The sequence below is a fragment of the Patella vulgata genome, chromosome 7 (assembly GCF_932274485.2).
Source record: "Patella vulgata chromosome 7, xgPatVulg1.2, whole genome shotgun sequence".
Classification (NCBI taxonomy): Eukaryota; Metazoa; Mollusca; class Gastropoda; family Patellidae; genus Patella; species Patella vulgata.
In genome coordinates, this window is record NC_065885.2 from 6,570,463 (window position 1) to 6,585,265 (window position 14,803).

The following is a 14,803-nucleotide window of genomic DNA, read 5'->3' on the forward strand; positions in this document are numbered from 1 at the left end:
TTTTGAATATTATCTGGTTAACATCAAACATCATATCTCACCTCCATGTAATTGAAGCTTATAAAGACGATTCTGCTGGGACTGATCGTAAACCGCCATCTCTTGACAACAACGTGAACAGATCAATTCCCTACCATGTGTTAATCAACAAAGTTGAAGAGAAGAGGTTCGTTGGTTAAGATGGGGTTCTCAATTGGATTTCGATGTTCGATCAATTTTTGTTTTCAGATGATTAAGTAGCTAATTATATCATTTCTCTCCATGGTATATATTGACCATGACCTGATCACCATGGTATATATTGACCTTGATCTGATCACCATTGTATATACTGACCTTGGTCTGATCACCAAGGTATATATTAACCTTGATCTGATCACCATGGTATATATTGACCTTGATCTCATCACCATGGTATATATTGACCTTGACCTGATCACCACGGTATATACAGACCTTGATCTCATCAGTATGGTATATATTGACCTTGACCTGGTCATTATGCTTTATACTGACCTTGACACTATGATATATATATATACCATGACCTGATCACCATGGTATATATTGCCATGGATACTGACCGGATGGTATATTCCTAGAGATGATAAAGAAAGTAACTTTATGAATAAAATGAATTTCTGTAACTAACAACCATGGTGATAGTGAAATAAGTTTAAACCCGCCAGAGAAACCAATTTAACAACAACTTTTTTTGTTTTCATTTTACGATGCCATTTCCAGCCTATCAGCAGCTGACAAAATCCATATATAAAGCTATTTTGTTAAAACTACTCTGCACACTTGAGTCCCCTGCTTAGCACCATTAGCTTGATTGCACAACAATATAACACTCTTGGTGCTATCTGACCAATATGTTTAAACGCTTCGACAAAACCAATGCAAAGCCAAGCGAATCTCAAGCAGAGGGCAACTACACGCATAGAAGACAGCTATTCAATTATCATCGACTATTTATGTCTGCCGCAAGTTATTTACTGTAGACAGAAGCAGAAATAAAACATGATGGAAGCAATCATGACAATGATTTGCTCTTTTCTTACAACTCTTCATTAAACTATTCATATTTTTGCGGAGCTGGAGGCGAGTAATCTTTGTTGAAAGATGTTAAACTTGAGCTTTTTCTCTTTTCAACGTAAGGAGTATATTTTAACACTGTCAATATTGACCCTAAAAAAAACTTTACATTTTTACTGCCATAAATTTTGTGTATAATGGTCCATTTTAGAGTCTCAATTGAAGAGCTTTCACCTTAGAGTATGTGTCAATATTCAATTTAAAGAAAAAAAGTAAGTTTCTATTGCAATATATTTTTTTTACATAATTTTCAACATTAGAGCCTGAATTGAGGAGTTTACGACCTTGCTTATCAGGATCTAACTCTATTAATAATAATCTTACAACAAATATACCATTTAGACGCTTATTTTTAAACCAGTTCAAAATCGCTGGGTAGTATTGCGTTCACACATACTATAAGCCAAACCAGTTTAACTACTCTTACCTCTTTGGTTGCAGGTTAGGGTTAACTATGCATGGGTAGCTTTATATTCTTTATTCGGTTCTAGCACGCTTTCGATAACAGTGGCACTGCATGACCCCGCCATTTTCCCAGGATTGTAACTTACTGCGTACTGTGCATGTCCAAAGCGAGCAGGAGCCGGGGGGTTTTAAGCCAACCCGTTCACATGGCCAAGATGAACCAGTTTAAAATAAAAAGCCTTCTCGAAGACAGGTTGCGAGCTAGGGTTTTTAAACCAGTTCAACTTGAGCATCTGAACAGGCTAAAACATATGAGATTATGAAATTAAAATGGGTGTAATGTCCTACTGTCCTGAAACAACTGGGCTAACCCGGCTGTCTGCTGTGTGAATCTCTAAAAGGGGGAGGGAAAGAAATTGGGTTTAACGTCCACTTGACACAAACTAGGTCATTTTGGGACTATCATATGGTTCAATTTCATTTCAATAATTTGATTGTGTTAGGTTCTTTAGCAGTGGGAGGAAACCGGAGGACCCCGAGATAACTCACGAGGTGGGACAGGCGACCTTACTCCTTGTCACATAGTACCAGGGAATCAAAACCGTTTTAGTTGACTTAATTAATGACAGACCTTATGATACAAAGTGCACGCACTAACCATTCGGCCATCCAACTCCCCTATTATACCAACATAAGTCCAACAGTTGAATATCAAAATTTGTGAATAGTTAGGGTAGGGACAAAGAGAAAAAAACACAAAGCTGAACAGATGACCTTACTCCTTGTCACGTACAACTAGGGAATCGAAACCATGCCAGTTGACTCAATGAGACTTTAGGATATAACGCACATTAAAATAAAATTGAACCATATGTTAGTCCCGAAATGACCTAGTTTGAGTCGAGTAGTGTTAAACCCTCTCTCTCTCTCTCTCTCTCTCTCTCTCCCCTCTCCCCCCCCCCCCCGTTCTTCTCTTTAGGTAAATGATGATGTAATATTATACAGGAGTATGAATGTTGAATGATCGAACATATTGTTCAAGCTGACAGGTAGTGGTATAAAATAACTACCAGTGAAATAGATTAACACTGATCATCATCTGTTAAAATACGGAATATATTAACCACGAACATTGGGTACAGATTTTTATCTTTCCACTTGTAAATTGTTCGTTGAACTCTTTATCTTTAAAATCAAATCACTTGGACATCACCATTGAAATTACTGTAGATAATTTCCATAGGGGGTGACAGGTCAGTCCATCTGTGTACTCTTTGATTTTTATCAGTGCAAATGAACACCGCAGGGGTCTTTTAAACCATAAGTGCATGGCTACGGCCTACGCCGTAGAGTGAACAAAGGCTGAAATTGCATGGCTACGGAATTTCCCGTATCGTTTTTAACAGTTTGAATTTACCGCGCTAAAGGTGGTTCCACGGGAAGTCCACTTTGGACGCCATTGTCTAAATCCAGCATCGCCGTCCTGGCAATGTTTTGAGTAAAATTTCTGTAACTTTTCGCGAATTTTCACCGATTTAGGACATGATTTGTACAGTATCCCATTCATAGTTGCCACGGAATACTGCGGGACTTGGATTAGGCTACAGAGTGTGTATTTTTGTGGGGGGGGGGGGGGGGTACGAAACATAGCGGTTTTTTGTCCGTTTTTTGCTTCACGTAGAAATCGTAGATATTTGTGCTGCAGTTAAGTGTGTTTGATCATAATTTATGGTTTGATGACTGTACAAAATGTAGTAGTGACTCGGATGATGATGTCGCCTGTCTAACCTCATGGGTTTTCTTCGGTTTTTCCGGTATCCTCCCACTGCTGTTGCAAAGTTATTGGATATTTTCAAAAAAAAATAATTCTGTATTGTGTACCAAAGAGATGCCTCTGAAAGCAGCATACTTCATTTCTAACATTCTGCATCAATAAATATTTTTCTATTGCACTAAGAAGTGGGAACTTTTTTCCCCCTGATTTCCAGTTGTCAATTCTACCTCCACCTACATTCATGTAAAAAATATTTCTCTTACTTTCTTTACAGATTCAGAAAGCCCTTTTTATACTCTTTCTAAATATATATATATATACTTTGTAAGGTTTGTCATTGTTAGAAAATACTTTTTTCCTCTTTTTTGTATTTAGCACCAATTTCCGTCGCAATGCCGGGAATTAGGCTTATGCACGAAAGGGGTTTGGGAACAAAAAATGGCTATGCACTTATGGGTTAACATCGTATCTAGTCCCTGGCACAAGTCATTCAGACCCTTCAACTCCTACTTCAACAAATTCAAATAACCAAGAGTATGTTGATATGATTGGTATTGACAACGTAAAAAGGGGTTTTAGCGTTTGAAGTAGTCCAAACCCTATAAAAGTCTACGTCTATAGCTCCACCTAATACTTGATGACACAGACACTTTAACACGGATGGTTTAATATAGAAACTAAATATGACATCAAATAGAAAATAAAATAGGCATAACTATACAAAGTATACATGAGGAGATCTTTACCCTGTTCTGGCTGCTATATGAAATTATGACTCGGACTGTATTTATCAGAACTATTCTTAATATTTTGATTAACAAAACCGAGAGAGAGAGAGAGAGAGAGAGAGAGAGAGAGAAATGGGGTTTAACGTCCACTCGACACAAACTAGGTCATTTCGGGACTAACATATGGTTTAATTTTATTTAATTAATTCGCTTGCGCGTAGGGGTCTTTAGCAGTGGGAGGAAACCGGAGGACCCGGAGAAAACCCACGGGGTTGGACAGGCGACCCTACTCCCTGCCACGTACAACCGGGGATTGGAAACCAGAGAGAGAGAGATATCATCCACTCAACACAAGCTAGGTCATTTTGGTAAAATTTTATTTCAATGATTTGGGTCCTTATCAGTGGAAGAAAACCAATGGACCTGAAGAAAACCCACAAGGTCAGGCAAGCGACCTACTCCTTGTACCTGACTCGACAGACCTTATAATCTAAAGTGCAAACGCTAGATCATTCAGTCGCCCAGCCCCATGGAATTTCATTTTAATGCTTACGTAATTACCAGGTTTTTACTTTCCCCGTGTACAGTGGTCGATCTGCATTTATTGGGGTCTTTAGCTGTGGGAGGAAACCAGAAGACCCAGAGAAAACCCACGAGGTTGGAAAACCAGGGAATTGAAACCACAGCAGTTGACTCAATGACAGACATTATGATACAATTCGCACATGCTAACCATTCGGGCATCCAATCTCCCACCAATGGTAGATAATCATTTCCTAGTTTCGATTCAATCGGATTAAAAAGAGGCCCATCAAAAGATTTTAGCGAAGATTATTAATCCCATTAGCTTTTGACCATATCCCATTTATATCGCCTGGAAAAGATGATAAATGTTGTGAGATTTTTAATTCATCATATCTTTGTAAATCCTGAAGGGAAATGAATCATTTATGGACTGACATTCCTTTTGGAGATTCAATCTTCACAATATCTCAGAGACTTTCAGCTTTGTTAATTTAATAGTAATTTTGCCACTGTTCGTGTAGAAGTGCATTTATATACCAGTACCAACTCCTGTCTTGTATACCGTTCAGACGCTTATTTTTAAACCAGTTCAAAACCGCCAAAACCGCCACGTACTATAAGCCAAACCAGTTTAACTATTCTGACCTCTTTAGTCGGAGGTTAGAGTTAACTACACATGGGTAGCTTCATATTCTTTATTCGGTTATGGCACGTTTTCGATAACACTGGCACTGCCCCACATTTGCGTTCAGACGACAAAGTTAAACTGGTTTAACGATCCTCAGGGTGTTTAAACCAGTTCAACTTGACAGTCTGAACAGGCTATAGATCTTTTGTGTTTTTGTAAATCTGTGAATCTTTGACTAAAACCTATTATTTTTTGCCAGCTCATATTTCTGCGTGTAAAAGACGTGTTAATTGTTTAACAGATTTATTGTACACCATATCAGTAAATTACTGGCACCCAAAAAACATCAATAACATCTTGTATACAATTCACATTTTTAAATAACTTTTGTTCTCAACATTCATCTCATAAAATGTCGTCCACAAATCTTTCACCAATCTAATCTTTTTCTCTATTCTTACGCACATAAATAACCTTGAGCGAATTTTTAAACTATCAAATTATTTAACAATAAAACCATAACATGTATTCTTTTCACACATAATAAATATTCTCTTTATATTCTCGCGATCTTTGGGTTATTTAAATGATTTAATCGTATACTATAGTCTTTAACTTCTACTAAAATTCTCAATAACCAGAGACAAGTTAAAAACCATGTGTCTTTAATTACAAACGCACAAAAAAATTGAAATAACGTGTTTCTACTCGGCTTCTTTACAGCCTTTCTTCTATTTCAACTTGGAGAGAGAGAGAGAGAGAGAGAGAGAGAGAAATGGGGTTTAACGTCCACTCGACACAAACTAGGTCATTTCGGGACTGACATATGGTTCAATTTCATTTCAATAATTCGCTTGCGCGAAGGGGTCTTTAGCAGTGGGAGGAAACCAGAGGACCCGGGGAAAACCCATGAGGTTGGACAGGCGACCCTACTCCTTGTCACGTACAACCAGGGATTCGAAACCACTACAGTTGACTCAATGACAGGCTTTATGATACAACGCGCACGTGCTAACCATTCGGCCATCTAACCCCCCATTTCAACTTGGAGCTGTGGTGGCTCAGTGAGTAAGACTTTGGCTCGATAAACTGGGGGTCCTGTGTTCGATCCTGATGCAAGAGAGAGAGAGAGAGAGAGAGAGAAATGGGGTTTAACGTCCACTAAACACAAACTAGGTCATTTCGGGACTAACATATGGTTTAATTTTATTTCAATAATTCGCTTGCGCGTAGGTGTCTTTAGCAGTGGGGGGAAACCGGAGGACCCGGAGAAAACCCACGAGGTTGGACAGGCGACCTACTCCTTGTCACGTACAACCGGGGATTCGAAACCACGCCAGTCGACTCAATGACAGACTTTATGATACAGCGCGCGCACGCTAACCATTCAGCCATCCAACCCCCCGATCCTGATGCAGGGCTGGGGCCTTTACATTGCCAATGTAATTAATTACATTACCATTACCATTACTTTTTAAATGTAATCATTACAATTACTTTCTCATTTTTAGAAATGTAATTAATTACCATTACCCATTACATTGAAAGTAATTAATTACCATTACCCATTACTTAATGACTATATAAATAAAAAAACATTTTTAAAAAAATTAAAAAGACAACATTATTTTTCTGCCATGAAGTACCTACAAAATCAAACTCAAAATAATCCTTGATTCACTTAATAGATATTTGTTTATGAATTATTATTTCTAGCAATTATAACATCAAGGCAAATTTTATAGTGACGGGCAGTGGTGACAAAAACTGACATTTTCACTGTATGACTTCAAAAATGAACAAAACTATAGTTAATTAACTGTATTTTCTTTTAAGTAATTTTTAAAAAATTTTAATCAGTCCAAATAGTTTTTCTATAATATATTGTATAATAAATGGTAAATTATTCAGCATGACTCTAAAACAAAATATATATAAGTTTTAAGTAACCATAAAATGATGAGATACTTGAAGGTCATTGTTTGGTTTGTCACTTGTTACCTTGAGATTAAGATTAAAGTGCAGTGAGACTATTTATTGTCTTTTAATCTAACTGACTGATTGATTGATTGATTGATTGATTGACTGAGTGATTGGCTGCAAATTAGTACTAATCTTTGATTATAATATACATCTTATCAGAAATCCACTTCTTAGGTTACATGTCTAAAAAAGGTTCCTACATAAAAAGTAATAAAAGAAAATGTTTAATGCCTTCTTATTTTTCTTATAATTTGTTAAAACTGATGTAAATCTCTTTTTTTAAAATTATAATGAATTGGATTTGTGTCAGATACACTTAGTTACTTCTTTGGTGCTATAAAATTTGAGGCTTGTCATATTGGAAATATTTATATATGTCATAAAATGTAATTGAAAAGTAATTGAAATGTAATTGACCATTACATGATTTTTGGAATGTAATTAATTACATTTCCATTACTCATTACTTTTGAAATCTTCCATTACTCATTACAAGGCCATTACTTAAAAAATGTAATGATTACATTCCATTACCATTACCATTACCCCAGCCCTGTCCTGATGCTGGCCAAGAAAGTTCATAGTGATTTTCCGGTCTGGTTCCCCCCTTGTACACGCTGGCATGCACACGACAGAATCCTTGACAGTTGAAATTCGAAATAAGAGTAGGCCATAGCACCACTGTCCAGGCTAGCCTCGATCATCATTACTAAGTCGGTATGATAAAAAAACAAGCCCCGATTATCCACTTTTACATTTAATTATTTTTCAAAAATTGTATTCCAATCCGCTAAATATCGCAGGCTAGCGATGCTATCGAGAGTTGATTATGGTCTGGATAAGTTAATAAATGTCTAATTTATAATTTAGATAACATTTCAGTGTGTTATAAGACACGTTGTGTCCGGTAAGTGACCCTAAAACCAACTCTTGTTTTGATTTTAGGGAATCTTTAACATGGTGTCAATGGTACAACAAGTATCTCAGTTTATCCATAAGACTACATGTAGGTGCTTTTCATTCATGTTTTGTTTTCTTAATAAAAAAATCAATCTGAATACATTTAAAGCGAGAATTTCATATTTTTTCTAAGAAAGTCAAAACATAATTATTTCTATGTCTTTTGCTCAATAGGTTGTCAACTCACTATTATACGATCATAGGTATCATTCTCCCACTTATAAATCCTTGACACCGGAAATAATAACACAATTACCTCCCTTGTTTTTCTATTCCCCCCATGGAATAGCTATCTTCAAATGTTTGAATTTGAAGTTGAAAATGATATTTTTTCCAAAATTCTCAACTGGCAATAGTGAATTATAGGATCAAGGTAGGACTGTTTATAGATACCATCTATTTTAAGGCTTGATTTTAATACATTTTAAAAATATAACTTAAAAATATGAAATTGCAACTTTAAGAGTCAAATGAAAATGAAGATCTAGTGAATTTTAGAAAAGTTGGATTAATTTTCCCAGGTAAGCTACATCAATTGATATGCTGTATATTTTAATAAGCGGCAGATGTCAACTGAATTTGGGAATTATTATGCATTGAAGCAATTAAGCTACCTGGAATCCTCGTCTTTAAGCCCATATGCTCACCATACTAGTAAAAGCTAGCCCTGAGATCGGATTTGTTCAAAGAACTTTGAAATTTAAAGTTTATGGACAGTTTTTTTTTTTGTAATTTAGAACATTTATGTGATGGTGTATCACAATTATGTTTTAAAAACCATTTTTCTTGATGAATTTGATTCATTCCATTTAAAATTATAAAAAGAACCCAAAATGATTGTTGTTTTTTCCTCCTTTCGAATTAAAGCCCTGGGCCCTGTTTCTCGAAATCTTAACTAAAGATAAAATCCAAATTTTAGTAGATACTTCAATTTTGATTGGCTAAGCACTAAAATCAATCTAATATTATCCAATCAAATTACTAAAATTTGGATTTTATCTTAGTTAAAATTTTGTGAAACAGGCCCCTGGGCTTAATTTCAGAAGAAATGTTTCATCACTGACATGGTTAAATTCGAAATTAAGCCCGGGGCTTAAATACGAGAATTCCCAGTAAATCATAAGATGAATACCTTGATGTAATAAAGCTTCCAAAATCAATTTTCATTACGTAAATCTCTATCTAATAGGTTTTCTACTTTCATTATAAGAGAGAATTCAATGAAAGACAATAGGAATATCTGATACGGTCATGCAACGCTTGAATCAAAAATATCGCAAACTATAAACTAAAGAGATGAGGCATGAATAGGCAAAGATTTTAAACCAATGAAATAAATGATATATTAATGATGTAAGCATGCAGAGGGTAATCATCATGTCCTGATGTTTGTCATTAAAAGATGCTAGCTATAATTAATGGCTTCTCTGTTTAAGTACTGGATAACCTGTAGATTTTTGTTTTACGTGTAGTGCGGTCCGCCTGCACTTACTATTAGAGTAGAGTTTTAGCCCTTTGTACTGCAGAATGTTCTCATTGTTGACTTTATAACACTGAGACAACTATCAACAAAATGTCACTTTAAAGTGCATGCGTTTACTTTATAACACTGAGACAACTATCAACAAAATGTCACTTTAATGCCATTTACTTTATAACACTGAGACAACTATCAACAAAATGTCACTAATAAAGCGGACGTTTACTTTATAACATTGAGCAAACTATCAAGAAAATGTCACTTTAAAGCGGACATTTACTTTATAAGGTTGAGCAAACTATCAAGAAAATGTCACTTTAAAGTGCACGTTTACTTTATAACGTTGAGTGAACTATCAACAAAATGTCACTTTAAATTAAAATAGTAATTGTATTTCATATCATGTTTTTTGTGTTGATTAAGTCAACTGGATATTTCCCCGGAAAGCAAATCAAATGTTCTACTTTTCTGCACCAACTGGGCTAATAAATCTACTCTTCATTGATTTCTATTTTTTGTCCAATCCGAAAGACTAGACACTGTTCCAATCGTTTACCCTGTGCTTGATAACGACAAGAAGACACTTGTTGAAACGTTGCACTATTAAAGTTGATAGTGATTGTTATCCATAAAGTTGTGTTTGTGTTTTTTCAATGTTAGTCCTATCACTAAATGCCTTATAAACAATATATTGTTCCTAGTAATTTTTTCACCATTATACATTTTCAGTAGCAGACCTCATATTAACATGAGCAAGGTTTTCACATCTCAATAACTGGATAGTTCCACAAGGAATAAAGTCTGAAGCACCAGTTTATGAACTGTTAATTTGTGATAACACTTATCATTTGGAGAGAGAGAGAGAGAGAGAGAGAGAGAGAGAGAGATGGGGTTTAATATCCACTCAACACAAACTAGGTCATTTCGGGCCTAACATATGGTTTAATTTTATATCAATAATTCTTTAGCAGTGGGAGGAAACCGGAGGACCCAGAGAAAACCCACGAGGTTGGATATTTCATTTGTTATATAAATATACATGTACACTATTCTTACCCAGTTTGGAATCCCTTCCCAGCCTAAAATTCCTCCCCTGGCTAAAATCCCTGTCGTGGTCACTAAGTGCCTTCCGTATGAGACTCATAGTAGTAGGCTCATTCCCTCTCCGCAAACTAAATGCAAAGTAAACAATGGCTACTAGGGGATGTCATTCTCAGTCGTTGTTGTTTGTATTTTAAGGAGATCCGAAAAAAGCTCCCCTTAATCAACAAATTGAAAAATTCGCTCCCCTAAAAAGAGTGAAGAGTGATTTAGAAATTAAGGAGAGTGATCTGATATTAATAAGAGTGATTAGTTGTGTGCATGGGAAATGGTTCTGAAGATCAATAACTGCATGTTAGGGGTCATTCCTGGATTCATAAATGATAATAAACCCCCCATGACTTTGTGAAGGAGAGCGATTTTCAATTTTAAGGAGAGGGAGAAAAACCGCCCCTTGGTCGACATTCAGGTGAGCGGCAGGCGCTTGAAAGCGATCACTTGCCTTAAAAAACAATGACTGCATTGTGAATATTGAATTTTCACTGTGCAGTTCGAAAGCAGATCAATTATCTCCTTGAAGCATATTGAAAGTTGAACTATCGTGTTAAAATCAAATATTATAAGTGAGAATATCGATCAGTTGTATGAACAGTCCGTAGTAATTTATATTATCGTCAACATTGTTATAATTAATATTTTAATCAATACGGACCATTGAACGACACAAAACTGTTAATATCCAAATATCCGTCAGGAAATGAACACCAGGTCTGCCAGACTCGTTTCAGTGCCGACGAACATGTAGACACACCCATTTATATATCGGCTGATCGTATTGATTGCTTTTTTTTTTTCAGATTGATAGGTAACTTTACACGTTCGATTAATTAGTGTAAAAAGTGTAAGCATTGTCAGGACTGTGTTAGAAGAGATACGCTATTATCGTCTAGCAATAAATAACGTTTATAGATTGTACTAAGCATGACAGGTCTGTTTGTAGAGAACTCAATGGTTGATAACACGCTAGCTTTGAATATTCTATATAAAATACAGGTGATTGTATAAAATACAGGTTTATCATAAAGTCTGTCATTGAGTCGAGTGGCGTGGTTTCGAATCCCCGGTTGTACGTGACAAGGTGTAGGTCGCCTGTCCAACCTCGTGGGTTTTCTCTGGGTCCTCCAGTTTCCTCCCACTGCTAAAGACCCCTATGCGCAAGCGAATTGTTGAAATAAAATTAAACCATATGTTAGTCCCGAAATGACCTAGTTTGTGTCGAGTGGACGTTAAACCCCATTTCTCTCTCTCTCTATTACAGAAAATATTTAACCCAATAATCATATCAAATGATAACATGAATTAAAATAAACCCAAAACCACATTAAAAATATTATTTCAACCTAAATTTTCGGCAATTGATTCTAAAACCCCTCAGATTTATTTAAGGTTGTTCAGTACTTATTTCCAAACCAAATTAACTCAACAATCTAAATAAACCTCTACTATAAATAATTCTACTTCTTACTCCAAACGACCTGATTTATTTTTAGAGTCGTTCACAGATTTAATTCAACAATACAATAAACTCCTTTTTGAAATAACCTTAATTAACTTTGATGATTGTTGATCTCCGCCCCAGGCCAGTGGGTGGAGGTAACCATTCTTTTTAGTTTAATACTAATCGCCTCCAGCTGTAGTCAACAACACCCCCTAAGTGTAAAATCTGGCCAAGCCCCTTTTATAATCCTTAAATTACTGTCTATATCTCTATATGATCTCCTCCACTTGATGATAAAGAAAAGGAATTTAACCCCTAATCTTATCTTATCAAATAGTTATATAAATAGTCCACTTATAATCCCTTCTAAAAGTATCTTTTATCTTTACTTATAATCCAACACAATGAGATCGAACCCTGTTATTGTTCTTAACACTCAACCTACTTTCAACTATTGAAACCCTATCTTTTATTATAGACCAACCAACCTATTATGAAGACCTGTTAACTAAACGTCAATATCTTTAATTAATTTACTGCTTGACTTATATATAGTTGTTAATATGTTTCAAATATAATCAAGTCTGTTTTTTCCTCCATTTATTAACAATTTACACACAGGTACGCTGATGAGGCCTGGCTATCATCATTTATAAACAATTTACACATAGGTTCATGCTAATTTATATGATTATCTAATTAACCTGGTAGAGAGAGAGAGAGAGAGAGAGAGAGAGAGAGAGGGGTTTATAAGGTCCACTTGACACAAACTAGGCCATTTTGGGAGATTTTTGCTTTGGGTGTAGTGCGGTCCACCTGCACTTACTATTAGAAATTGTTTCAATGGCATTTATTAATTAAACTGGAATACACAGGTGACAATTCTATGGAATATTCTATAAAAACTGACTAAATCCTGTCTATATTTATGGCCATCTATATTTAAACTTATTACTACAACACAAAAGGCACTCACTTGCCATGCATACAATTCACAATCTATGAATGCCTTCGACATGGTTATATCTTTAAAATTAACACCTCACAGCAAAAATAAAACATGATATACCTTGCTGTAAGTTACTTTTTCAATATACATGTATGTAACTTATTGCAATATACATGTTAAGTATTGTTCGCTTAAAAATTCCAGACTGATATCCCCTTGTAAAGTCATGTTCATATTCTTAAAATTTAAAATCAACACCTCAAGGTAAAAATAAAATATGACATACCTTGCTGTAAGTTACTTCTTCAATATGTTACTTATTGCAATATACGTTATATATTGTTCCCGGCTGTTATATCCCCTTGTAAAGTTATAGAGTCACCACCGTCAGTGATAACAGCACACAGGTCAATCAACATATATGTGATAATTCTAGGAACTTCTTTACATACACACCTATCTACTTCCAATACTCATTTACAATACAACAGTAACGTTAAACAACAACAGGGTCGACACCCCGATCATGTAGCACAGAAATACCTGTAATGACTCTGTTGACAATGAAATCTATACCATCCATTTACCCAAGCTACTGACATTTGCTGTGTTGTAGTGTAGAGAGAGAGGGGTCGTCTCACAATAACTATAAGATTTAGTTGAAACGCTTCACTGGTTTTCTACACATGGAGTTAAGATTGGTGTCTCCTTGATTGTTCATTACTAGAAGCAATCAGCTTATTGTTTGACAGTCTTATTGTGTCAGGTCTGTTGATTGCTTAATGACTAATTAATTAATTAAGTAGATAAATATGTAGGTAGTAAGTAATAACTTTATTTACCTGCATTTGTTCATTTTTCAAAGTCAGTCAAATTTTCTTCTATCCAAGTCTGAAGTGGTAATCTGTAAAAAAAACAAAAAAATAAATTATTAAAAATTAAAGCAAACAAAATAATATGAAAACAAATTAAAGAGTTTTCATGGTACAAAATATTCTAGAGACAGAGGATTCTCCTACAAATATTCTAGAGACCAGTGAATCTCCTACAAATATTCTAGAAACCAGGGGAATCTCCTACAAATATTCTAGAAACTAGGGAATTTCCTACAAATATTCTAGAGATCAGGGGAATCTCCTACAAATATTCTATAGATCAGGGGAATCTCCTACAAATATTCTAGAGATCTAGGAATCTCTTACAAATATTCTTGAGACAGGGGATTCTCCTAGAAGTATTCTAGAGACCAAGGGAAATCTCCAACAAATATTCTAGAAACCAGGGGAATCTCCTACAAATATTCTAGAGACCAGGGAATCTCCTACAAATATGATAGAAACCAGGGGAATCTCCTACAAATATTCTAGAGACTAGGGAGTTCCCAACAAATATTCTAGAGACAGAGGATTTTCCTACAAATATTCTAGAGACCAGGTGAATCTCCAACAAATATTCTAGAAACCAAGAGAATCTCTTACAAATATTCTAGGCACAGGGGAATCCACAAATAATCTAGAGACCAGGGAATCTCTTACAAGTATTCTAGAGACAGGGAATCTCCTACAAATATTCCAGAGACCAGGAAATCCCCTATACACTTTTAAACTGTTGTGAGTAATAACTATAAAAGTTGTCATTTTAAATGTGTCTTGTAATTAACTACGAAACAAAGTAAACTATCACAGCGTGTGAACATAATAATCCTATAGCGTGGTTAAATGACATTCAAGCCTA

At 35.4% G+C, this 14,803-nt stretch overlaps 1 protein-coding gene across 2 annotated transcripts in view; it reads right to left on the bottom strand.

The window, feature by feature from the left end:
• The window catches only part of LOC126826994 (D-glucuronyl C5-epimerase B), a 195,060-nt gene that overhangs the window by 46,839 nt on the left and 133,418 nt on the right, over positions 1-14,803 (bottom strand). The window contains exon 5 of one of the 2 annotated variants that reach the window (XM_050556149.2): positions 13,912-13,973. The gene's annotated coding sequence lies outside the window, so the exon portion shown is untranslated. Of the gene's footprint in view, positions 1-13,355; positions 13,706-13,911; positions 13,974-14,803 lie in introns of those variants that run through there. The other variant, XM_050556150.2, reaches the window with a different exon arrangement.